At 45.3% G+C, this 27737-nt stretch overlaps 1 long non-coding RNA gene across 1 annotated transcript; it reads left to right on the top strand.

Moving 5' to 3' along the window:
- Positions 1-27356, top strand: LOC135970268 (uncharacterized). Its single transcript, XR_010585900.2, has 3 exons — positions 1-265; positions 9953-10210; positions 27020-27356. It is a non-coding gene; the product is annotated as an uncharacterized lncRNA (long non-coding RNA).
- The last annotated feature ends 381 nt before the right edge of the window (positions 27357-27737 follow it).

Genomic DNA, 27737 nt, shown 5'->3' with positions numbered 1-27737 from the left:
GGTTCGCAGCCACGCGGTCTCCGCGGAGTTGCGCTTCAGTCTGGGTGGAAAGCTTTGCCGCGGCTGGGAGCCCACGACTTGCCAGACCCGGGCCGGGCAATGATCCAGGAAATCGAGTCACTCGCGTGCCTGTGGCTGAAGCGCGGCAGCTTGTCTTGTCCGTTTCGTGTCCGTTTCAGGGCTGAGTGGACGCCGAGGGCTCAGAAGCCTGGCTCCTGGGAGGGAGAGGGCGCCGGCCGGCCTGTCCCTCCCCGGGGATTTGCAGGTACCACCTGTCGGCTTTGTTTCATCATCAGGAGCCCCTTCCCCCAGAAATTCCGATCGTCTACACCCAGGTCTTTACTGATCAGAGATTCAGAGTGAGTCAACAGGAGTCCAACACGTGACCCCCTTAAGAGTACCCCAGTACTTGAAGATACCACCCAGTAACACCCGTGTGTGCTAAAATTCCTGTTCTGGGAGTTCTTCGGCAGTTTAAATCGCCCATGAGTTACTCACATTTTCTCAATCCACCATGAGCCTGGTACATTTCTTTTCAATAATTGATTGGCAAAGTGCAAGCCATTGGTTACCTTTAGAAGTTTTAAACGTTTATAATGAAAGGGCTAAGAACAGAGGAGATTACCCACACTTAAGTATTTTGCACATTAAAAATGCCAGCAAAAATATGAACTTATATTCCTTCAGGGAGAAGATTTCGTCTGAGGAGGTAGGCCGAACCTTGTGTTTTATAGGTCATATGAGTTACGCTTCGAAACTAAAATATGAAATATATTCCATAATTAAGCCCTTTGGAATATCAGCCTCATCTGAATTATTTCTAAGGATATTTTTGCCTTTTTGGTTTATTAAAAACTTCCTTTTGAGGAAACTTGTATAGATATTCTGCACTTATGCAAAATAAAGCATTTTATTCAAAATATTTCTTAGGGTTTTCCTAGAACTTACTCTTCTTTCTTCCTGTAAAGACAAACCTAGGAAATTGTTCAGAAAAAGGCTCAAGGTGATTTCCTAATTATCTGTAGTGATTAGTGAGAAAAACTTTGGATACTGGGGATTTCAGGGTTGAGTTGACAATTTCAGGAAAATGAAGAAAACCTCAAATTTAAGATATTAAAATGTTTAAAAATTGTCCTAGAGAAAATGATGGTACTAAAAGCTTAAAAATTTCTAAAGATTAAGATAGCTGACAGTGATTAAAAAATACATTTAATCTAGGAAAGGCAGTAGATTAAGATATTAGGAATGTTGTCAAATGCTGTCTTTTAAAGGTGGATAATTGCTGTAGTGACACTTATAATTTTGGGATTTTGTCTTATGATTAAGGTGGCAATTACATAATAGTCATCATTCTAGATTGTATAAATTATACTTTTTATATTATTTCATTATATTAGTGGTATCTTTTTCTTTAGAATTAATAGAATGCATCAGCTTTTTATCTCCCTTTGTAATAGTTATTTAACCTAAAGGAGTTCAGACTGTGCCATGCCAAAATATGACACTTTGTCATCAGGATTATTTTGAGCTGAAGGCAATGGAGAATAAACACATAGAAACTTTCTCAGAGCTTCCCTTATCTGACTAAAAGCAGTGACTTCTGAGAAAGGAGGCTGCTATAAATTCCCCCTTTGGGTTAGGTCTACTCATAAATGCATTCATCAGGGAAGTTTTATGGTCTTGAAGGAGACCATCCATACCTGTCTAGACAAACAGTCTCACAAACTTTCTCATCTCCTGTTTCTTCTCCTGAAGACTTCTATTTGTTTTTCCTAAGGAAACCCATTTGTTTTTCCCACAATGGCCTTTCTTTCCCCTCTTTTCCCTCAACTAAGTTAGGTATATAAGCCCCAAATACTAACCACCCTTTTGAGTTACTCATCACTGAGCACTCCTGTGTGTATGTGTATTATACACATAAACTGCTTTTTTCCTTTTGTCAAAGGTACCTGTCTTTTGCAGCTTAATTTGCAAGCCCCCAGTTACTGAACATGAGAGTGCAGAGGAAAAGCATTTTCTCTTCCCTACAGGCCTAAAGGAAACTACATGAAATATTAGAACAAGTACTGATTTAAAAGATTAAGGGGTTATGTGAGGGGAGGGGCGTTTTGTTGCACCAGGCTGGTCTTGAACTCCTGAGTTCAAGGGATCTGTCTGCCTCTGCCTCCCAAAAGTGCTGGGATTACAGGTGTGGGCTACCGTGCCCTGCCTCTTTAATGTTTTATTGGGATGTACCTCCATGGATCTTCACTAGTGTTATTTCATTTCATCCTCAAAACAGCTCTATCAGGTAGTTAAATCAGATAAAGTAAATATGTTCCCAGCTTATGCCTATTATGGGCATGGTCGCTCACACCAATAATTCCAGCACTTTGGGAGACTAAGGTGGGAGAATCACTGGAGGTTAGGAGTTGGAGACCAGCCTGGGCAACATAGGGAGACACCCCTATCTCTAAAAAAATAATAAACAATATTAGCCGAGCATGTTGGTGCATGTCTGTGTGTGCCTGTGGCCTCAGCTACTTGGGAGGCTGAGGTGAGAGGATGCCTGAGCCAGGAGGTCGAGGCTGTGGTCAGTCATGATTGCACCACTGCATGCCAGCCTGGGTGACAGAGCAAAAATGCTGTCTCAAAAATAAAAAATAAAAGCAAAACAAATATCTTCCTCTAGGACCACAGCTGTAAAGGGTGGAGCAGGTTCCCTCTCAGCTGAAAAGGCTAAATGCTGATGTGCCTGCATGCTATTGCTTGGCCCATGCAACTTTCTCTACCTCAGATATTATTGTAGGGGTCAAAGGTACCTAATCTAATGCCTACCTATGCTCACTAAGGTTCATTTGAATTTATTTATCTTAATTAATTAATTAATTTTTTGAGATGGAGTCTCGCTTTGTCACCCAGCCTGGAGTGCGGTGGCATAATCCTAGCCCACTGCAACCTTTGCCTCCTAGGTTCAAGCGATTCTCCAACCTCAGCCTCCCAAGTAGCTGGGATTACAGGCATGTGCCAACAAGCCTGGTTAATTTTTGTATTTTTAGTAGAAACGGGGTTTCACGATGTTGGTCAGGCGGGTCTCGAACTCCTGACCTCAGGTGATCTGCCCAGCTCCGCCTCCCAAAGTGCTGGGATCACAGCCGTGAGCCACTGCGCCCGACCCATTTGAATTTATTAAGTAATGACCATTGAATTTGATTTTTCTGAGTTTTAGTTGTTTTTTGTTTGTTTGTAGGTTTTTGAGACGGAGTCTTGCTCTGTCGCCCAGGCTGCAGTGCAGTGGCACGATCTCGGCTCACAGCAACTTCTGCCTCCCAGGTTCAATTGATTGTCCTGCCTCAGACTCCAGAGTAGCTGGGATTACAGGTGCCCGCCACTACGGCCAGCTAATTTTTTTGTATTTTTAGTAGAGATGGGGTTTCACCATATTGGCCAGGCTGGTCTCGAACCCCTGACTTCGTGATTCGCCCACCTCATCCTCCCAAAGTGCTGGGATTACAGTCATGAGCCACAGTGCCCGGTCTGAGTTTTAGTTTTAAAACTGACCAACACTACATTTGTGTCCTCTTTTCATCTCCTATTATACAAGCATTTATGCTAGTAATATCTTCTTTTTCTTTTGGCTATTTAGTTGAATATAACCAGCTTTGTTCACACAGCTAGAGAAAGACCTACAGTCAGCCCTATTTCCGTATCCGTGGGTTCTGCATTCATGGGTTCTTTTTTATTATTATTTTGAGACAGAGTCTGGCTCTGTCTCCCAGGCTGGAGTGCAGTGGTGTGATCGTGGCTCACTGTAGCCTTGACCTCCTGGGCTGAATCAATCCTTCCACCTCGTGGCTCACTGTAGCCTTGACCTCCTGGGCTGAAGCAATCCTTCCACCTCAGCCTCCCGAGAGGGTGGGACTACAGGCACAAGCCACCATGCCCAGCTTGCTTACTTTTTTATTTATTTAGAGACGGTGTCTCACTCTGTCACCCAGGCTGGAGTGCAGTGGCGCAATCTCAGCTCACTGCAAGCTCCGCCTTCCGGGTTCACGCCATTCTCCTGCCTCAGCCTCCCGAGTAGTTGGGACTACAGGCGCATGCCGCCACGCCCGGCTAAGTTTTTGTCTTTTTAGTAGAAAGGGGGTTTCACCGTATTAGCCAGGGTGGTCTCGATCTCCTGACCTCGTGATCCGCCCGCCTCGGCCTCCCAAAGTGCTGGGAATTACAGGCGTGAGCCACCGCGCCCGGCCGTGTTTTTTTCTTTTTCTTTTTAAACTGAGTTTTGCTGTATTGCCCAGGCTGGAGTGCAGTAGTGCAATCTTGGCTCACTGCAATCTCCGCCGCCCAGCTTCAAGCAATTCTCATGCCTCAGCCTCCTGAATAGCTGGGATTATAGGCACCACCATGCCCAGCTAATTTTTGTATTTTTAGTAGAGACAGGGGTTCACCCTGTTAGTCAGGCTGGTCTTGAACTCCTGACCTCAAGTGGTCTGCCCACCTAGGCCTCACAAAGTGCTGGGATTACAGATGTGAGCCACTGTGCCCAGCCTAATTTTTGTACTTTTTTTGTAGAGACAGGGTTTTGCCATATTGCCCAGGCTGGTCTCGAACTCCTGAGCTCAAGCAATTTGCTCACTTCAGCCTCCCAAAGTGCTGGGATTATAGGTGTGAGCCACTGTGCCCAGCCTAATTTATTTATTTATTTATTTATTTATTTTTATTTTTTAAGAGACAGGGGTTTCCCTATGTTGCCCAGGCTGGTCTCACATTTCTGGGCTCAAAGGATCCTCCTGCCTCAGCCTCCAAAGTGCTGAGATTACAGGCATGAGCTGCTGTTCTGGGCCATTCGTGGGTTCTCCATTTGTGGATTCAACCAAATGCCAACCAAAAATACTTGGAAAAAATATTTTCCAAATGTTTATAATATTTACATTGTATTAGGTATTATAAGTAATCTAGAGATGATTTAATGTATACAGGAGGATATGCATAGGTTATATGCAAATATTACACCATTTTATATAAAGGACTTGCGCATCCATGGGTTTTGGTGTGAGGGCATCCTGGAACCAATCCCTTGAAGATACAGAGGAATAACTATATTGTATTGGCCAGGTGGCTCACATGTAGGAATGAGACAACTTAGGTGTGGACACACAGTAGCGCTGGGAAGAAGGCAACCTGTTTCGGCCCTGTTGTGACTGTTCTGCCTCTGCACCATCTTTCACACCAGTGCATGGTGGCTGCAATTTAAATCCGATGTGGAAAATTCAAGTAGGGAGTAAGAGCCACGTGGTGCCGAAGGTTGGCCCTTGTAGGCCTGGAGGGCCTCAGGCTCAGTGTTGGCTCAGTGTTTCCTGGCTGCCCTTCTGTTGCTGGGCATCCCAGGGCCCACATGCCAGGGTACACAGGCATTCTGAAAAAGGTGCCATTGCTGTTTCTGATTAGAAGAGCAATATATGGTTATGGATAAAATTTGAAAATGCAAAAAAATAGCAAGAGGAAAATAAAAATTACTTGATACGCTCCTTACTCAGAGTAGTTTTCTTCCAGTTCATTGTCTTTGCATTTTTCTTTAGGTGCAATCACACTTAATACAATTTTCTTACTTTGTTACATCTGCTTGAAATATATATAAGTTAGCTGGGCGTGGTGGCTCACGCCTGTAATCCCAGCACTTTGGGAGGCCAAGGCGGGTGGATCACCTGAGGTCAGGAGTTCCAGTCCAGCCTGGCCAACATGGTGAAACCCTGTCTCTATTAAAAATACAAAAATTAGCTGGGCGCGGTGGTGGGTGCCTATAGTTCCAGCTATTTGGGAGGCTGAGGCAGGAGAATTGCTCGAACCCAAGAGGCAGAGGTTACAGTAAGCCGAGATCGTGCCACTGCACTCCAGCCTGGGCGACAGAGCAAGACTGTATCTCAAAAAAATAAAAATAAATACATAAATAAAGTGGGCACGCATGGTGGCTCATGCCTATAATGGTGGCTCACATCTGTAATCCCAGCACTTTGAGAGGCTGAAGTGGGAGGATTGCTTGAGTTTAGGAGGTCAAAGCCAGCCTGTGTAACACAGTGAGACCCTGTGTAAGTTAAAGCACTTCCCCATACCTTTAAAATCTCTTCATTTTCCTTGCTGTGGCCAGCCTGCCTTTTACTCAATCATGCCCCCACTGGCGAACATGCCAGTGGCTTCCAGTTTTCACTGTTTTACCCAATGCCAGCATGTACATCTGAGTTCCACCCTCAACTGGGTCATTTCCTTAGTATTTTCGGGAGTGAAGTCACCAGGTCTCAGCATACTCTTCAGGTTATTGTAACATCTTGCCAAGGAATTCTCAGAAAGACTGTGAGCATGAACAGAGGGTTCTTGACTAGTGCCTCACCTTAGTGAGGTTTTTGGGAATGATCTTTTTTTTTTTTTGAGACAGAACTTCGCTCTTGTTGCCCAGGCTGGAGTGCAGTGGCATGACCTTGGCTCACTGCAACCTCTGCCTCTCGGGTTCAAGTGATTCTCCTGCCTCAGCCTCCTGAGTAGCTGGGACTACAGGCATCTGCCACCATGCCCGGCTACGTTTTTGTATTTTTAGTAGAGACAGGGTTTCACCATGTTGGCCAAGCTAGTCTCGAACTCCCGACCTCAGGTGATTCACCCGCCTCGGCCTCCCAAAGTGCTGGGATTACAAGCGTGAGTCACTGTGCCCAGCCATGACCATTTTTCTTTTTCTTAATCTTTGAACATTTGAAAAGTGGCAGTGGTTTCTTGTGGCTTTAATTTGCATTTTAAATTTAATTTAATTTAATTTTATATTTTGAGGCAGAGTCTCACTCTGTCACCCAGGCTGGAGTGCAGTGGCATGATCATAGCTCACTGCAGCCTCAACCTCCCGGGTTCAAGTGATTCTCATGCCTCAGCCTCCAGAGTAGCTGTGATTACAAGCTCGCGCCACCACACTCAGCTATTTTTTGGTATTTTTAGTAGGGGTGCTCATCGGTTTGGGAGGCTGGTATCGAACTCTTGACCTCAAATGATCCGCCTGCCTCGGCCTCCCATAGTGGTGGGATTACAAGCATGAGCCACCACCCCCCGCCTCTCTAATATAAATTTTTGAATAATTAGCTGAATCTGTAGCAGAGGCTAAAAATATTTCCCTAGTTTGTTGCTTGCCTTTAATTGTCTGATGTTTTAATACACAAACATTTTAGTTTTTAGCAGTCACATCATTTACTCTATGGTTTCTTCCAGTGTTTTTAAGTTTAGAACGTTAGTCCCATTGATAATTCAGTTAAATATTCCCCTACCTTTTTTTTTCTAGATTTTGCTCTTATTTTCACTTAACTGTTTAATAATTTAAATTTATTTCGGTGTCAGTGATAAGAAACCAGCTTCTTATCTTTCTTGCCTAGCCCTTTCCTCTTATCTTAATTGAGATTTCTAATTTCTACGGTATTTCTTAGCTTCAAAACATCTCCAAGTAGTGTTAAAAATAGTTAAATTTTACTACACTGTACATTATTTTCTGAGAACAAATTATATTCTTTCAAGAACTAACGGGCACTGACTTCAGTCAGTTCTTTTCACCTCTCTGGGCCTCAGAATCTGTAAAATGAGACTTAGAACAGATCCGCTTTTCTACCAAGTGTTCCGAGGAGCACGAGTTTGGTAGGGTTAAATGAGAAAAGAATGTTGTGGTCAACTCTGTTTGGGGAATTCTCAGTTATATTAAGTGTAAGAGGAATTTTCTTTTCATTTTGTTTGACATTCAGTATTATCATTTATTCAAAAGCATTTATTGAATGCCTCCTAGGCCAGGCATTGCTAGAGATAGAGCCCTGAATGACAACATAGTCCCTGTCCATTGAGCAAGCCATGGATTTCAAGGATGTTATGAAAGAGGAAATCCGGGCCTGGGTGTAGTGGCTGACACCTGTAATCCTAGCACTTTGGGAGGCCGACGTGGGTGGATCACCTGAGCTCAGGAGTTCAAGACCAGCCTGGCAAACATGGTGAAACCTGGTCTCTACTAAAAATACAAAAATTGTCTGGGCATGGTGGTGGGTGCCTGTAATCTCACCTACTGGGGAGGCTGAGGCAGGAGAATCACTTGAACCCAGGGGGCCGAGGTTGCAGTGACCTGAGATTGCACCATTGTACTCCGGCCTGGGCAAAAAGAGTGAAACTCCGTCTCAAAAAAAAAACCAAAAACTGAAAATGGGAGTGCATGGCAAGGGGGCATCCTCAAAGAAGTGCTGAGCCCCGCAGGATGAGGAGGAGTTGCCCAGGTTGTGGTCGAGAGTGGCAGAGAAAAAGAGCAAATGCCCTATTGAGAGAGTGTGGAACGTTGGAGACACTGGGGAAGTCCAGCTTGAAGCCAGACGGATAGGGAGCTCAGAGGCTTTTTTAGGGATTTCGAACTTTATTCTAAGGAAACATGGAACTACTGAAGATTTTCATCAGGGGAGTGATATTCTGTTTTTCTGAGAGCTTCTGGCTGCTTTGTAGAGAAGAGGGAGAGGGAGGCAGAACCATTAGGAGGCCCAAGGTGTTGTAGGGGAGAGACGTTGTGACGCTGGTGGTTCTGAGTAATGGAGTGAAAATGGGGCAAAAGTGGACAGATTTCAGAACAGTTTTGGAGATGTAATTGCAAGAAGCAAGAGAAAGCGAAAAATCAGAAACGATTCCCAGATTTCTGGCTTGTGCCATTGGGTGGATACCATTTCCTGGAGTATGGAAAAAGTGATATTGACATGGAGACTATGAGGTGGAGGGCGGGATGTGTGGAGAGTGATGAGCTCTGTTTTGGAGCTGATATTGTGAATCCCTAAAACAAATAGTATGTAGCATCTGTCACATTTATTTGACCCATATACATTTCTGTTTTTCAGACAATCTCTTGGGGCCAGGGTTCCACGGAACACATGTTGGGAAAGGCTAGTCTAGCTACTCTCAGAGGTCCTTTCCAGCTCAAATATTCTCTTTTCCCATAATGCTAATGAGAACCAGAAAGTGAACTGCATTGGCTGATGTTTTAAATAAACTTTTTAATTGAATTGTGAAAAAGACGTAAAAGATGCTCACCTCCTAAGTGCACAGCTTAATGAATTTTTACATAGTGTGCATACCCGTGTAACCAACTGCCTAGACCAACACAGTATACATTATTGCAGATGCTTTCCAGAGTGCTTGATTTTTAAGTATGAAAAGCAAATACTAGACGAATGTTTGCAGGGGTGGGCTGTTTGGCGGAACCATCACGTCCATTCTGTCTTCCGGGACAAGTTTGAGGATACAGTGGTACAGAGCAGCTCAGACTCTGGGTGCAGCAGGAGTCTGGTGCACTTGGCCTCTTTTTCTTGGAAAGGGCATTAAAAACTAATGGATGAAGTGAAGGACGTTCATCCAGAGTTGGCCTCACCTGCCAGGTGGACTTTGTGTGAAGATCTCAGGAAGCAAGGGAAGGTCTCTCATCCATTTGTCAAATAAGCCCGGCATCTCTTGATGCCTGAGGTTAACAATGACACAGTTTAGGGTCGACAAATATTGATAGCGTTAATGAGTGCATGACTATCAGAATCTCTGCTTCCTGCCCAGGTTCTAGTCTGCAGATGCCAATGCCACTGAGAAAGTAGCAATCACTGGCAATTCAGTATCAAACTCCAAATGAGAGAGTAAATGAACACATGAAGGAATTCATTTCCTGGACGGAACCGTTCCTCTCCTACCTCTTTCTCTGATGACTCTCCTATCTGCCTGGCCCTAATTTAATTGTCTCCCCACTCCAAGAAGCTATCCCTGAGCCCAGATGGTGTCAGGTCCTCTCCTCATATACTCTCCCAGCATCTTATACTTCCTAATGCTTGCACCACTGCTGTTATCAATGGCTCGCTGCCCTATGTGCACAGAAGCCAACAGCTAGGCAGGAAAGGAATTTTTTTTTAAAATTAATTAATTAAAAATTTTTTTTTTTTAGATGGAGTTTCACTTTTGTCGTCCAGGCTGGAGCATAGTACAGCGATCTCGGCTCACTGCAACCTTTGCCTCCCAGGTTCAAGAGATTCTCCTGCCTCAGCCTCCTGAATAGCTGAGATTACAGGCATGTGCCACTACACCCAGCTGATTTTTGTATTTTTAGTAGAGGAGGAGTTTCTCCATGTTGGACAGGCTGATCTGGAACTCCTGACCTCAGCTGATCTACCCGCCTCCGCCTCCCAAAGTGCTGGGATTACAGGTATGAGCCACTGCGCCCGGCCGGCTTTTTTTTTTTTTTTTTTTGAGATGGGGAGGGTCTCACTATATTGACCAGGCTGGTCTCGAACTGCTTGCCTCAAGCAATCCTCCCATCTTGGCCTCCCAGAGTGCTGGGATTACAGGCATGAGGCACGGTGCCTGGCTGAGACAGGAAAGGCTCTATTGCAAAACCTGCCAGCAAGGAGATGGGAATTGGGCTTCAATCTGTCTCCCTGACTTGGGGTCTGGGGCAAGTTTATGGGCTCGGAGGGAGAGGGAAAGGATTTGGGAATGTTGGCTGGACAGGGTCCAATTGGAAGGCTTTAGATTTGGCCATTTATGGTAAGATATGTGGAGGCCAATTTTAGACCCGGATCTTCCGGCGACTGGACACCTCGCTTCTGGAAGAGTTCTGGAGTTCGGGTTCCGGTCATGTCCCAGTCTTCTTGGTTCTGAAGCGAGGAATCGTAGGTTCTGGATGTTGTTAGAGGGTCCAGCTTTTTCTATTGCGTCTGCCTGGGCTCCATGACGTGCGATCTTTCTGGCTGTGTTGTATTTTCAAGGTAACTGACCATTTTGTTATCAACAGAGTAGGCCCAGTGTGGGCTGGCCTCAAGGTTACACAACCGTCAATAAATAGAAGGCCCCTAGAGGTTGTCCCATGCCTGGGAGGAGGCCTAACGAGGAGGCCGCCCAGAGCAGGGCCACTGACCTTGGACTTCCTGGGCTCAGGTCTTGGCTTCCTCTGTTGCTCACCAGCTTGTGTCTTTGGGCAGGTTACTCACCTTCTCTGCGCCTCGGTTCCTTTATCAGCTGAATGAGGGCGAGTACAGTACCTACCTGAGTCATACTGTGAATATTAAAGGAGAGGATATTTATGAAAAGTGCTCAGTGCAGTGTCTGGGGAATGAGAGGTGCTCAAAAAACACTTGCTGTGTGAGTGAACCTTGAGTTACTGTTAGACTGAGGGGAGGTGGAAGGTCCTATGGGGTCTGAAAAAGAAGAGAGGTGGAAAAAGCAGGGGTTTGGGGGTGGGAAGGAGGTTGACAATGAAGGAGAGCATGGCATAATGCCAGTGAAGGAGACTGCGACCTCTTTTTTTTTTTTTTGAGACGGAGTCTCTCTCTCGCCCAGGCTGGAGTGCAGCAGCGCGATCTCACTGCAAGCTCCGCCTCCCGCGTTCACACCATTCTCCTGCCTCAGCCTCCCGAGTAGCTGGGACTACAGGCGCCCACCACGATGCTCGGCTAATTTTTTCTGTCTTTTTAGTAGAGACGGGGTTTCACCGTATTAGCCAGGATGGTGTCAATCTCCTGACCTCATGATCTGCCCGCCTCGGCCTCCCAAAGTGCTGGGATTACAGGCGTGAGCCACCGCGCCCAGCCAGGAGACTGCGACTTTTAATACACACTTTCATTTTAGGATAGGGCCTGACTTGCTTTTACCCATAAAAAAATGCTTCTTAGCATTTGCCCAAGTTAGAATGAATCTGGCCTTGGAGATAAAAGAAGCAATTGTTTTCATGTAGATGTCACGAAGTCTGTCTCTTCTTACTGCTAGTTCCTGCCTTGGGAATTTGAGCAGGGGGATCACCCAGGTTGGACTAGGCTTGGCTGCTGGTGCCTACCCTGTTGGATAACCTGGTGATAAGAAGAGAAGAAAGGCTGGGCCCCGTCCCTGAGTGTTTACCTGTGATCCGTGCAGATGTTCCCAGTGGGGAAAGTACTTATGGACCATCACACCTTCTTCTCCAATTCCCTTTATATTTTTATTTATTTATTTATTTTTGAGACGGAGTCTCGCTCTGTCGCCCAGGCTGGAGTGCAGTGGCACGATCTCAGCTCACTGCACCCTCTGCCTCCCAGGTTTTTTTTTTTTTTTTTGAGACAGAGTCTCGCTCTGTCGCCCAGGCTGGAGTGCAGTGGCCGGATCTCAGCTCACTGCAAGCTCCGCCTCCCAGGTTTACGCCATTCTCCTGCCTCAGCCTCCCCAGTAGCTGGGACTACAGGTGCCCGCCACCTCGCCCGGCTAGTTTTTTTGTATTTTTTTAGTAGAGACGGGGTTTCACCGTGCTAGCCAGGATGGTCTCGATCTCCTGACCTCATGATCCGCCCGTCTCGGCCTCCCAAAGTGCTGGGATTACAGGCTTGAGCCACCGCGCCCGGCCAACCTCCCAGGTTTAAGTGAATCTCTCGCCTCAGTTTCCCGAGTAGCTGGGATTACAGGTGCACACCACCTTGCCCGACTAGATTTTTTAATTTTTAGTAGAGATGGGGTTTCACCGTGTTAGCCAGGCTCAGGTGATCTTCCTGCCTCAGCCTCCCAAAGTGCTGGGATTACAGACATGAGCCACTGTGGCCGGCCCAATTCCCTTTTTAAATTTAGATGTTTATGGACTTGGTCTCATTCTACCTGAAAATATTTTTAAGGGTGGGAGGTGGAAGCAGAAAGGGATTTACAGAAAAGATACATTTGGTCATTTATTTTCTGGCCTACTTAAGATGTGGTTTTGAAGACAGCAGGAGGCCTATGATCTGTTGGCTCTCTAGATGGCTTCCAGCCCTGTGACTCTATGATCTAATAGAATTTATAGCATTATATATTCCAGTAGTGACTTGCAAAGATTGCTTTGAAGGGATTACAGATGGTTCTGTAAGTATATACTTTTAGAAGAACATAATGCAATTTGCTTTTTAGCCCAAAGCCCTAAAAATAATTAGGTAGGAGTTCAGACAAGTGTTAAAAGACAGTTGTTTCTGGTGAATCCAAATGGCTTTAAAAAAAATCAATTTCACTTCTCATCAGAGGAGGGCTTGCATTTTAGATTTCTCATGGTTTGTGGAATAGCGACGCCCAACGAGCACACTAGCATTAAAAAAAAGTAAGCAATGAGAAAAATTAGTGCGATATTCCAAGCTTAAATTAAGTATAATAGAGTGAGGAGAAAGAATTTCAGAATGCTGGAGTGAGTAATGTAACTGAGACCTAAGCACTCGCCTTTAGGGATTCTTACTTGGTCTGATTGTGACTTTAACATATGTCTTCCATCTGTCTCTGTCTGTTGCCCCTCATGCCTTGAAATAATTCTGGCCCATCTGGTTTCCTTTCATGGGATCCGAGGGAGACTGTGTCAGTGAAGTGCGGGTCAGAGTTCAGTTTTGGCTGCACACGGAGAGGTGGAGATCACTCAAGGAGGAAGAAAAGGAACGAAGGACATGCCAGCAGTGAGGGTCCGGCTGCCAAGGGCTCTCGGGGGTGGGCCCCCGAAGATATTTGGCAGGCGAGAGGGAAGCATTCAGGAGCTTTATTTTCCATAACTTTTTATAATAAAAAGAGCAAAACGTTGACTGGGCACGGTGGCTCACGCCTGTAATCCCAACATTTTGGGAGGCTGAGGCGAGTGGACCACGAGGTCAGGAGATGGAGACCATCCTGGCTAACATGGTGAAACCCCGTCTCTACTAAATATACAAAAAATTTGCCGGGTGTGGTGGCCGGGGCCTATAGTCCCAGCTACTTGGGAGGCTGAGGCAGGAGAATGGCGTGAACCTGGGAGGCGGAGCTTGCAGTGAGCTGAGATCGTGCCACTGCACTCCAGCCTGGGCGACAGTGCGAGACTCCATCTCAAAAAAAAAAAAAAAAAAAAAGAGCAAAACATTAACATAGAAAAACGAGAAAAAACAGAATAGTATAAAGAGGGAGATAAACATCCCTTGTAATCTCATCTCTCATTTTGGGTTTTTCTGTTTTTTGCTTAGGGAGATGTGAAAGTGACACTCTTAGAATAGTAACTTGTTAGATGGTTGTAGGTGTTATGGGGCGGGGGAAATTCAGCAAGGAGGCAGACTGGGAGTGTGGCAGGGCCCAGGGTGAAGTGGGTGATCAGGGAAAAGCCCACAGACTGGGGATTTTTAAATCAAGAACTGAGCCTGACTGGCTACAGTGGCTCACGCCTGTAATTCCAGCACTTCGGGAGGCTGAGGCGGGCAGACCACTTGAAGCCAGGAGTTCAAGACCAGCCTGGCCAACATGGCGAAACCCGGTCTCTACTAAAATTACAAAAGTTTGCTGGGCGTAGTGGCGTACCCCTGTAATCCTAGCTACTTGGGAGGCTGAGGCATAAGAATCGCTTGAACACAGGAGGCAGATGTTGCAGTGAGCCAAGATTGCGCCACTGCACTCCAGCCTGGCCAACAAGAGCGAGACTCTGTCTCAAAAAAGAACTGAGGCTAGGCGCTGTGGCTCACGCCTGTAATTCCAGCACTTTGGGAGGCTGAGGCAGGGGGATCCCTTGAGCCCAGGAGTTCGAGATCAGCCTGGGCAACGTAGGGAGACCCTGTCTCTACAAATAATAATAATAATAAAAAATTAGCCAGACATGGTGGTACTTGCCTGTGGTCCTGGCTACTTGGGAAGCTGAGGTGGGAGGATTGCTTGATCTGGGAACTCTACGTTGCAGTGAGCCGAGATTGCACTACTGCACCCCAACCTGGGTGATAGAGTGAGACCCGGTATGAAAAAAAAAAAAAAAGTAAAGCAAGACTAATGGGGGTGAGGAAATGAGCCACTGCTTACCCGGAGGTGGGCATGTGCCCTTCTAAGGAGGAGGGTGTAATGGAGAGGAGGGAAGCCCTTGACTGGCTGCTTTAAGCTGTGGTCTGACTCGGAGAGGGGTGAAGGTGGAAGTGAGCAGAGAAATGGCATGTCCACAGAAACAGGGAGGTCCGTTCATTTCCTGGCGCAAATTAGCACCACCTGAGTGGCTTAAGAAAACAGAAGTTTACTTTGGGGGGGCCGAGGTGGGTGGATCACCTGAGGTTGGGAGTTCGAGATCAGCCTGACCAACATGGAGAAACCTCGTCTCTAATAAAAATACAAAATTAGCTGAGCGTGATGGCACGCGCCTGTAGTCCCAGCTACTTGGGGTGCTGAGGCAGGAGAATCGCTTGAACTCAGGAGGCGGAGGTTACAGTGAGCTGAGATTGCACCATTGCACTCCAGCCTAGGCAACAAGAGCAAAACTCTGTCTCAAAAAAAACCCCGAAAAAACAAATAAACAAAACAAAAACCAGAAGTTGAGTCTCTCTCAGTTCTGGAGGCTGGAAGTCTGAAATCAAGGTGTCAGCAGGGCGGCTTCTTTCTGGGTTCTTGCAGGCAGGACCTGTCCGGAGCCTCTCTCTCAGCTCCTGGCAGTGGCCCACAACCTTTACTGTCCCTTGGCTTGTGGACACATTGCTCCACTCTCTGCCCCCATCCTTGCATTGCCTCTCCTCTCTTATTACAATCCTTGTCATTGGATTTTGGGATCATCCTGAACCAGGGTGATCTCATTTTAAGATCCTGAATTGTATCTGTAAAGACCCTTTTCCCAGCTAAGGTCACATCCACAGGCTTTGAGCAGATACATCTTTTTGGGAGCTCCCCATTCAACCCATTTTAGAAGGCCACCGGGAGAAACCAGTTTCTGGAGGAAGGTGATATTTGGTGATTCTCCACAGTTTCACAGGGCCAGTGCCTTCTCATTCTCTTCAAAATCTATGAGTTAGTTTTGCTTCCCTCAGCAACACCATCCTGAAAATGACCTGGCCATAAAGAGCCAAGTTTATAACCTTGAACCTTTCCAAGACGTTTCCTCAAAAGTCACAGTTCTACAGGTGTGTTCCCATCTTGTGATCTGCCCTGATAAATGACTGATCCTGGAGGACAGGCATGGCCCTGTCACTGTTCTAAGATAGCCTTTACTTGAGTGAATGAAGGGATAAATGAATGGCCAATTTAAATCTGACCTCTGGCCAGTGTTGAAATTCAGTGATCTTCTGATACATAAAGTCAGTGGTTCTTATGCTTTTTTGTGGAGTCAAGGGTGTCCTTGGGAATATGATAGAAAATAAGGGATCACTCTTCCCATACAATTGTACTTATTCTCACCTGGGCATGGTGGCTCACAACTGTAATCCCAGCACTTTGGGAGGGAGGCCAAGGCGGGTGGATTACCTGAGTTTAGGAGTTCCAGACCAGCCTGGCCAACATGGTGAAACCCTATCTCTACTAAAAATACAAAAAAAAGTAGCCGGACGTGGTGGTACATGTCTGTAATCCCAGCTACTCAGGAGGCTGGGTAAGAGAATCGCTTGAACTTGGGAGGTGGAGGTTGCAATGAGCTGAGATCACACCACTGCATTCCAGCCTGGGCAACAGACTGAGACTCCCTCTCAAAAAGAAAAAAAAGTACTTATATACAATTCCTAGGAATTCCCTGATAGTCAACCAACCCATGAGAAGGTGGTCACAGAGCATCTGAAAGTCATGGCCACATTTTTCTTATGAGAACTAGATGGACCTGAAATCTTTACCCAGTAAAACTTCCCATCCTATTTCATCTCATGTGGCGTGGCAGAGAAGATTGGACCTGGAAGTTTTCTAGGGCCCAGTGTGCCAGAGGGCTTGGAGCAGAAAAGAGACTAAACAGAGGGCCTGGTCAGGAGATGGCAGATACAATGCAGAGGAGAGGCCACGAGGGCTCTGCCGCTGGCTCTAGGAAGGTCAGGGCCCACACTCCTTTCTGGAGCTTACTGGGTGGTAAGCTGCCTACAGAGAGCAAAGGAAAGAGGACTTAAAAATGACTCCAGGCATGCAAGCCTCAGAGTCAGGCAAGACCCGCACGGTAACCTAAAGGAAGAAGGGAACTATTTTTATAAGTTCAATCTGTAGCTTGTTGAATCTTTATAAAGTCCATATTTAGTTTGCAGTCTTTAAATTCTAATCATGGAGCTTATAGAAATGGTAGAAATGAGTAGCATTTATGAGCATTTTGGACATTCTTCTCATAGCAAAGATGGACTTTAATTGCTGTCAGCTTAAGGTTACTGCTTACCTTTTTTTTGATAGCCATTTTTATTTGTCATATGATCTGCATTATATTATATATAATTGTGTAATGAAAGTGTTCTAAAGTTAAATAAAATAGCTGTTAAATGGCACTGACAAACAGTTTCTATCGAACCCCCAACCTAAATCATAAAAGCTTACAACTCTTAAGAGCACTGTGTGAAGATAGTATATTGTGAAACATTTCAGATTGTACAGGATGTGTTTAAGAGGAAAAGGAAGCTATGGGCTTACAGAGGCTTAGGAATAGAAAGAATGATACTTATGTTTTAAAATTCTCTCTGTGTGCTTGTGTACATGTTTATATACAGAAATGCAAAGAAGGGAGGAGGCCCCACGGGGGAGGGGAGGGAACATTCCCTTTTCTCCTGTATGTTCCTATGTTATTTGAATCTTTAAAATGGAGTATATTCAGGAATTACTTGGGAATCAAAATTAAAGAAGGATGGAGGCAAATCATCAAGGCCAACACAGCTGGCACAAACAGCCTGATGTGGGATGGACACCCACACCTTCTGGAAAATGATATAGGTCAGTTCATCCTTTTAGGAACACCATAGACTTTGCTTTTTTGTTATCTTAAGTAAACTTTGTCTTCCTTTCTTCTCTTTTTTTTTTTTGAGATGGAGTCTTGCTCTGTCACCCAGGCTAGAGGGCAGTGGCGCGATCTTGGCTCACTGCAACCTCTGCCTCCTGGGTTCAAGTGGTTCTCCCTGCATCAGCCTCCAGTAGCTGGCATTACCAGCACCCACTATCATGCCTGGCTAATTTTTGTATATTTAATAGAGATGGGGTTTCACCATGTTGGCAAGGCTGGTCTTGAACTTCTGACCTCGGGTGATCCACCTGCCTCGCCTACCAAAGTGCTGGGATTACAGGCATGAGACACTGTGCCTGGCCTGTCTTTATTTCATCTGGCATTTTGAGGAGTAAAATCAGTGCTGCCTTCAAAGCTTCTTTGCAAGGCCATAGCTGGGTGGTGCCAGGCCGTGCCAGAGTAGTGCTGGCTGAGCCGGCTGGGCTTTCCCACAGGCAGCATGGTGTGTGCTGTGTACTTCCATTTGCTGCTGTTCTCAGAGTGTGGGAATGCGTGCAGAGAGAGATACTAACCACCCAATGACACGGCGAACGAGCACCCTGCTCTTCCTCAGCTTTTTTGGTAACATAATTGAGTAGACCCACATAGAACCTGGGTTTGATGGGTTTTTCCTGCCCCAGTTGTCTCATCAGCCCTCCCTACGGTTCCGTGATGCCTGGCCTCCTGCTCATTTGATGCAGTGGGAGAAGTCTCAGAGAGGTGACAGGGGACACATCTCGTGTCACCTGTTTTCTATAGGTGCATTTGTCACCTAGCGCTGCCTAACAAAGTACCACAAACTGGATGGCTTCCAGCAACAGAAATGTGTTGTCTCACAGTTTTGGAGGCCAGAAGTCCGAAATCAAGGTGTCAGCAGAGTCATGTTCCTGGTGCTCCTTCGTGTTCCTTGGCCAGCAGCTGCAGCACTTAGATCTCTGCCCCCCGTGTCACGTGGCCTGCTCCCTGTATTGGCCTCACACAGCCACTTTCCTCTTCCAATAAGGACATCCATCACATTAGATTCGGGGCACGTCATCCTGTGGCATGATCCCATCTTAACTCTTTACATCTGCCAAGACCCTGTTTCTAAACAGGCCACATTCGTGGGTCCTGGGCATTAGGACTTCAACATATCTTCCTGGGGGGACACAGTTCAACCCATAACAACAGGCCACGGGTGGAACTCGAGTTTTCATCTTTCCTTCCCAACAAACCAAAAGCATGTGATTCACTTTCTCTCCTTACTCCATTTAAAAAATATCATAGGTAGCCCTTGGTAAATAACAGTATTAGGTGTGCCAGAAGCTTTCTGAGAAGGGATGATCTAGTGGGAGGACCTGTTACCCTGCTGGGGAGCAATCCTGGATAGTTATAGGGGAGAGCGATGTCCCTGCGGATTTACCACAGGGTGACGTCCCGGCAGGAAGTGGTGGTACCACCCTACTGGCTGCTGTTAAAACAACTTGCTATTCTTCATCTGCAGATGTTGCCAGCCCATGAAATTACAGTAGACATGGCTGATGTCATTCAAAATTCCACAGGCCTGAAACCTCATAAATTTAGTGACTCTGTGTGTGTGTGTGTGTGTGTGTGTGTGTGTACATGTGTGAGTGTTTATGTGTGCTGTGTGTGGGCAGAGTGTATGCATGTGAGGCCGAGATTTAGGTGTGCTGATGACATCAGTTGACTGTCTTTTTCAGTACTGAAATCAAACCAAAGTTTCTACAGATGTCCCTTGCTAAGGGACACCTTGTACTAAGGCCTGGACATTTGAAGATTTAGCTAATTCTGGCTAGGGGTTTTATGGAAGTGGTTTAAGTGAGTTTCTTCTTTTAGGGAGTAGTAGAACTAGGACTTCTTGTGTCACAGGCCTCTAACGTGCCCACTGGATACAGGCTTTTTGGCTGTAAACTCTGAGTGCAGAAAGACACAAAAAGCTAGATAAATCACTGCCATCAGGAGCTTGGAGGGAGGAGGAAGAGGCTTCCAGAGAGAGGAGGGAAGGAGAAGAGACAGGAGAGAGACAGACTGAGGGAGAGACCTATACCAACCTGAACTGGGAAACACACGGACCAGGGGTCCCCAGGGATCTGACATCAAAAGTAGAGTTTCAGTGAATTAAAAAGATTGTCGTTTTAACAAAGGCCCGGGATACGATTAGAGATAGCGTAAAAGCGGTTTCAGGAAAAGTTCAGAACTAATAGAAAAGATTCAGTTATGTGTTGTAAAGTTAATATAAATTATTTGCTCAAAAAGTGTATCACTTTTTAGGCACTTCCAGTAGCCTAAAACATATCTGCACACATAAAGATGTGTTTTCCATCAGACGGTACGTAGCGGTGGCGTCTCTAATTACCTGGCAAGGAAAATGAGTGAAAATCACGGAATCCTTGGAGATGCCTCCCGGTGACAGCCATGATGGTGTTTGTCGGGTCAGATTCACCAGATGACTTAGGAGAAAAGTGTATTTTTGTTTATTTATTTTTAACTTTTAATTTTTTCAAAGTGCATTCAGACTTTAATTGCTTTTTAATTGTGAGAGGAAAGAAATGTATTTTTAGAAGTGAGGCTACTGCACTCATAGGAAGGCTTGGATATTAGACTCTCTAGTCTCAGGAAACTAATCAACTGTTTTCTGTCTCTTTACCTGATAAACTGATAAGACAAAAGTAAGTTTTAGAAGTGGAATTAAAGGAGAACTCATTAAGAAATTGCTTGAGAGTTACAGCTAGACACACATAGAGGTCTAAAGCTGAAGTAGAATTTAACGGAATCCCAAAGCTCCAGGAACGACACTATATACATTGGGACTAGGACGTGAAACAGACACAGATGACACTGTCAGGGTTTCAGGATGGATTTAGACAGGTTTCATTTTGCAGTGATGACATGAGGGCATTTTCAGAGTCAGCTTTAGTAAGGAGATAAGCCCTTTACAGATGAAGAGAAACTTTTAAAATATGACCAATATTATTATCATTAATATACTAATTCAATAATGAAAATTTTTTGAGTACTTGCTAAATGCTGTACAAGGCTAAGCATGCATTTTCAGTACGTGTGATTTCTAGATGCTTGCTTTTTAAATAATAATTTTATTTCATTCAAAGATAAAGCTTTTTTTTCAGAAATCCTATCTGATTTTATAATAGAAGGATTTATTTAGCAGAAATTCATATTAAGGAAACTAAAATATTCTAATCTGTCAGGTGAGATATGTCTATATTGAGAAGATATTAATATGCACCAAAGCAGCAAGAATGCTTGCTTGAAATCCAATAATTTTTTGATACCCAGTACGTGAGCTTAAGTCACCAAATTTTTTTTTTTTTTAATTTTAAGTATATTCTTTCTTAAGGAAACTACCTCCTAAGAAATCTTTGCAAGGCAGAGACTCTATGTTAATCGTTTTTGTATCACCCATGGCACCCAGCTCAGAGCTTAGAATGTAAAACATGCTCAAAAAATATTCTTTGAAGGAATGTTTGATTTGGGAATCCAAACCTGACAGTGTCATTTATTTACCTGTAGTCATCAATGCTTGCTTTTTTAAAGTGGCAATTTTTTTCCTGCCCTCAGTGATAATTAATGCTCAGCTCAGACGGCAGGGTTTGAATGAAGAAATCTGAACAATAGCTAGACAAGACAAAGCCTGTGAATCTTATGCAGGCTTCTCTGTCTATTAATGTGGTTTAGAATGATATGTTAGGAGCACTGTATACCAGAAGAATATTGATTGCATTTCAGATAATGCAATTTACAGTTAATAAGATGGTTAGGCTGGTCCAGGGAAATATTTGTTTTCTTCAACAATGTTAGGCAGAAAACATACATTTTAATAAATACTACATGAGAACAATCCTTCTGGGTGAATTTCAAGGAAACAAACAGACTACCATATGGCTACACATCGGTGGATTTTCACATTTCTAAAATCTGGATAAATGTGTTATCGGTAATACTTTGCTTTACAAATAGATTTGTTTGAATTATTCTTCCTTTAGTACCAGAAACCTTTGCGGACATTTTGTATGTAACGTTTAATATCTAAGGATGATAATTCTAGGACAGAATATATAATGTGATCACGTTTGTTTTAAACACATACACACACACACACATGAAAAACTCTGGAAGACTAGACCCCAGGTTTCAGCCCTCCCTACGGTCCCGTGATGCCTGCCCTGCTGCTCATTTGATGCTGTGGGAAAAGTCTCAGAGAGGTGACGGGGGGACACATCTCATGTCACCTGTTTTCTATAGGTGCATTTGTCACCTAGCGCTGCCTAACAAAGTACCACAAACTGGATGGCTTCCAGCAACAGAAATGTGTTGTCACCATAGGGGTTATGGTGAGGAACAGGGAAGAGTGAGATTATGGGGTATTTTTACTTTTAGAGTTAAATATTTCTGTGACATTTGAATTTTTATAATAAGTATATATTGTTTTAGAAATCAGAAAAAGATATATTAATTTGCGGGGCTGACACTGATGATGTTGACAATCAAAATAGTATTGCAAACAGCTTGAAAGTAATCTAGCTGCAGAATCATCTACCAAAACTGATTCCTGCCTGCATGTACAAGGTGGATGCTGCAGCATTGCTCAGAGTGGCCACAGATCTGCCACTCCTTAAAAGTCCATCATCAGAGGGAGAGAAAGAAGAAGTATGAAGGCGTGTCTGTCTGCATAGACTAGGAAAATCTTGCAGAGAATGAGAACTTAATAACTCTAAAGTCACTGGGGGCTGTTCTTTTTCAATTTGTTACTATGTGCTTGGTCCACATGTTAAAAAAATTGGGCAGCTGGGGGCGGTGGCTCTTGCCTATAATCCTAGTGCTTTGGGAGGCCGAGGCGGGCAGATCACGAGGTCAGGAGTTTGAGACCAGCCTGGCCAACATGGTGAAACCCCATCTCTACTAAAAATGCAAAAAGTTAGCTGGGCATGGTGGCAGGCACCTGTAATCCCAGCTACTCGGCAGGCTGAGGCAGGAGAATCACTTGAACCTGGGAGGTGGAGGTTGCAATGAGCCAAGACTGCGTCACTGCACTCCAGCCTGGGCAACAGAGCAAGACTCTGTCTCAAAAAAAAACAAAAACAAAACAAAACAAAAAAAACGGGTGCGGTGGCTCACGCCTATAATCCCAGCACTTTGGGAGACCAAGGCGGGCAGATCACAAGGTCAAGAGTTCGAGACCAGCATGGCCATCATGGTGAAACCCTGTCTCTACTAAAAATACAAAAATTAGCTGGGTGTGGTGGTGCATGCCTGTAATCCCAGCTACTTTGGAGGCTGAGGCAGAAGAATCACTTGAACCTGGGAGGTGAAGGTTGCTGTGAGGCGAGATCCCACCACTGCACTCCAGCCTGGGTGACAGGGCAAGACTCCATCTCAAAAAATAAAAATAAAAATTGAGACGGAGTCTTGCTCTGTCACCCAGACTAGAGTGCAGTGGCGCAATCTTGGCTCATTGCAACCTCTGCCTCCTGGGTTCAAGCAATTCTCCTGCCTCAGCCTTCCAAGGAGCTGGGATTATAGCTGCCTGCCACCACGCTGGCTAATTTTTGTGTTTTTATTTCTGTATTTTTATTTATTTATTTATTCTTTTGAGATGGAGTCTCGCTCTGTCACCCAGGCTGGAGTGCAATGGCATGATCTCGGCTCACTGCAATCTCTGCCTCCCCAGTTAAAGCGATTCTCCTGCCTTAGCCTCCCAAGTAGCTGGGACTATAGGCATGCACCACCACGCTTGGCTAATTTTTGTATTTTTAGTAGAGATGGGGTTTTACCATGTTGGCCAGGCTGGTCTCGATCTCCTGACCTCAGGTTATTCGCCGGCCTCCGCCTCCCAAAGTGCTGGGATTACAGGCATAAAGTACCATGCCTGGCCGGGCTGTGCTTTTTTGATTTGGTACCATGTGCTTGGTTCACATATTTAAAAAAATTGTTAAAATATATATATATTTTAAAAAGATTATATTTAGGTTCACAAGCCACAAGATAGGAAAAGAATCTGCTGGGATATCTTCTGTCTCCTCTCAGCGGCCTTCTTACACATCGATGTTGTATTCTTCCTCCGTCAGGGCTTCTAAATCCATCCATGGTGAAAGACCAGTTTTGTTTTGCTTTTTATTTCTCCAATGGCTTACAGACTGATACTTTAATACAATCAATAAAAATGAATTACTGGTAAAATGAAATTAAAAAACAACAGAAACATACAAAATTCAAGGTCCAATTTAAAAATTATGAGATGGAGCAGACATACCATTCATCTGTCAAATTGTTTTTAAACAGTGGTTAGTGTTTCTCAACCAGAAAGAGGCAGGAAGGGCTCTTGATTTTGCCCCTCCACCTTCGAGAACATTTGACGATAGCAGAGACATTTTTGCTTGTCCCCCCTGGGGAGGGGGATGCTACTAGCATCTCATGGGCAGAAGCCAGAGACGCCCAGAAGCATCCGACAGTGCAAAGGATGGCTCCCACAACAAAGAATTATTGGGCCGCAAAATCAGTAGTGCCAAGGTTGAAAAATCCTGCCTTAAAAGTTTCTACATTGCTAATCTCAGTTTTTTGTATTTATCTCTTGGCAGAATGGTAACATTTTTGGACTGTGGTCCATAGACCACATTTTGAGACGACTGCCCTTACATACTTGAACTTTGACCCAGTAAGGTTGCCAGACAAAACACAACTGGATTCTCTAATCCTTTAACCTTGTGAGGCTTCTGAATAAACAAAATAAGAATGAGCGCAAGGGAATGGAGCTCACTGATGTAATCAAATGAAACATAAATTATTCTCTGCAGCCTGAAAGACTGGGACTTAAAGCCTAGCTTTGTCACTTCTTAGCTGTGTGAGCTGGGGAAAGCCATTTAAAATTTTTTTTTAAATTTGATTTTTGTTTTTTGAGACAAAGTCTTGCTCTGTCACCCAGGCTGGAGTGTAGTGGCATGATCTTGGCTCACTGCAACCTCCAACTCCCTGGTTCAAGTGATTCTCCTGCCTCAGCCTCCCAAGTAGCTGAGACTACAGGTGTGTGCCACCACACTGGGCTAATTTTTGTATTTTTAGTAGAGACGGGGTTTTACCAGGATGGCCAGACTGGTCTCGAACTCTTGACCTCAGGTGATCCACCCACCTCAGCCTCCCAAAGTACTGGGATTATAGGCGTGAGCCACTGCACCTGGCCTGGTTTTTAATTAAAAAAAATTTTTTTTGGTAGAGATGGTAGCCGGGAGGTCTCAGTATGTTGCCCAGGCAGATCTTGAACTCCTGACCTTAAATGATCCTCCCGCCTCAGCCTCCCAAAGTGCTGGGATTACAGGCGTGAGTCATTGAGCAAGGCTGGGAAAGCTATTTAATATCTTCAGACTGTCATTTTCCCCTCTGTGGAATGGGGATAATGCCCTCTTCATATGGCTGTGTGAGGGTTAAGTGTGATTTTTGGTATGGAGAGTGCTTAACCCACAGAGCCACCTGATAGTTGACCTTCTCCGTCAAAAGTCACGGAGAGCCCCAGAGCGTTCTTCTTAGTCTTTTTATTTCTGTAGTGGAGCCTGAGGCAACACCCCTTACATTTCCTCCTCCTTCTCCGAAAAGTGGGGCTCACCAGGAACTTTGAACTGCCAGGTACCTGAGTGAAGAAGGGCAGGTCCTAACTCTCCAGAGAAGATTCCAGGAAGCTGCTTTGTAAAGTGGAAAGTGTGATGCAAATGTTAGGATTCACTTCGCTGGTTTCGCTGATATTGACTGGGCCCCTACTAAATGCCCTTAATATAAAGCTCAGTGGCAGGCTGGGCACGGTGGCTCATGCCTGTAATTCCAGCACTCGGAGGCTGAGGTGGGCGGATCACCTGAGGTCAGGAGTTCGAGACCAGCCTGGCCAACATGGTGAAATCCCATCTCTACTAAAAATACAAAAATTAGCGGGGCGTGGTGACAGGCGCCTGTAGTCTCAGCTACTCGGGAGGCTGAGGCAGGAGAATTGCTTGAACCCCGGGGGGCGGAGGTTGTAATGAGCCAAGATTGTGCCACTGCACTCCAGCCTGGATGACAGTGCGAGACTCCATCTCGAAAAAAAAAAAAAGAAAGAAAAGCAGCACTAGGGTCCCATTTGTTCACTCCTGTTAAATAATAATGATCAAGGAGGAAGGGAAAAGACGATTCACAAAGGAGCTTCTGGTCCGAGTTATCAGGTAGCCACAGTGCAGTCAGCTCAGGCGTTGGCAGGAACTACTGGGGGGATGTCACCCAACAAATTCCGCCTTCACCTTAAAAAGTAACTGTCCAGGCCGGGCACGGTGGCTTACGCCTGTAATCCCAGCATTTTGGGAGGCCGAGACGGGCGGATCACGAGGTCAGGAGATCGAGACCATCCTGGCTAACACTGTGAAACCCCGTATCTACTAAAAATACAAAAAATTAGCCGGGCGTGGTGGCGGGTGCCTGTAGTCCCAGCTACACAGGAGGCTGAGGCAGGAGAATGGCGTGAACCCCACGGGCGGAGCTTGCAGTGAGCCGAGATCGCGCCACTGCACTCCAGCCTGGGTGACAGAGCGAGACTCCCTCTCAAAAAAAAAAAAAAAAAAAAAAAGTAACTGTCCTGCTGGTTCTTGCCCTCCTGTCCAGACCCGGAGCAGCAGGCCCATGCACCTGGCACCTGACCTTGCTGCAGGGAACCACAGCAGTGTGTTCCTGTTCTAGGAACTGGAAGAGGGGTGAAGGGTGGCTGTGGGCCCAGCTGGAATGCTGGCCTCGGTGGAGGAGGTGCAAAAATTCCTGGGCAGAGCCAGGGGCAGACCCTCCCATCAGCAGGGAAAGGCCCTTGGCAGGTGGCACCAGAGGGGGCCACGTGATAATGTGCCCAAACAGGGGCCCAATAAAATCTTTGCTTCCCTAGCTCTTTCTTGAGAATACTTCCCTCTGTGTCATAATTGGAATGTGTGAGTCATGCCCTTGATCTCTGAAGACTCAGTGCTCTCGGTTCATCTCTGAGTCTGCAGCAGGTGCTGCGGGGGAGGCTGTGGGAAGCCGAGGACTTGCAGCCACTGGGGACCAGAGCTTCCCTGGACAGCACCGAGGCGTGAAAGGCATTGCACCGAAGACAGTGCAGGGTGGGAGAGGTGTGGCTGCAGAACACACTTGTTAACTACCGGTAGCTTTTTGGGGGCAGAATCTGTCTTAAGCCCCGCAGCATTGCAGCCACCTCTCCCATCGCAGTCCCGCCACTGCCTCTGCTGCCAGGCAGGGTCTGGAGATACGGCTCTTGGTCACCTTTAGTACACAAGGTGCGAGCAGGCCCTGATAATGAAGAGAATTAAGACAGTTTCTCTCCCACAGATACAGCCTAGACGAGGAGATGAACCATCAACAAATCATTTAACAAGGATTTGGGAACAGAGTGGCAGAAGCTATCCCTCTGCCCAGGAACAAAGAATCGGTCCTTTCTGCTTCCATGTGGGCTCCTGACACAGACACTCAACAAGCAGAGCCAACATGATTGATCTTATGCTCTGATTATGTGGCAAACACATTTGCATTTTATGATTGTTCATTTTAATTCATATTATCAGGTTTTGCTACCATGGCAGAACATAACGATCTTAAACCCTGCATGTTAATCCCAGTTATCCAAGACGTCCCATGATACACTATAAAAATGTCTTTTTACCCTGCACATGCTTGTGTCACTATCTTATATCTTATACGATGCGCCTTTCATTTCCAACAGCAATTCATTCACAAAAATGTTCCTGCAGACTGTCAAAGCCTTAGACTCTGAGACCAGGCATAATTGGAGAATGAATCAGATGTATGTTTCAAAGAAACAACCCCAACACATATCCAGACAACATTTAAGATTTCTTCCTATTTCACAGAAGATGACTTATGAGTTAATACCCTTTTTTGGTATGTTAGTCTCATATTACCTTTTTCTATTAAATCAGACATGGGTACACTTTCCAGGGCTGAGCTTTTTGCACATGAGCCCTGTGACTCAACTTTGCCATAACCAGGTATTTTGGGGGCTTTTAAAAGTATGAAGACATTGTTAAGA

Source organism: Macaca fascicularis, chromosome 3 (assembly GCF_037993035.2).
Source record: "Macaca fascicularis isolate 582-1 chromosome 3, T2T-MFA8v1.1".
Classification (NCBI taxonomy): Eukaryota; Metazoa; Chordata; class Mammalia; order Primates; family Cercopithecidae; genus Macaca; species Macaca fascicularis.
The sequence above is the reverse complement of the archived record's forward strand: the minus strand, read 5'-3'. Positions and strand labels throughout refer to the sequence as shown.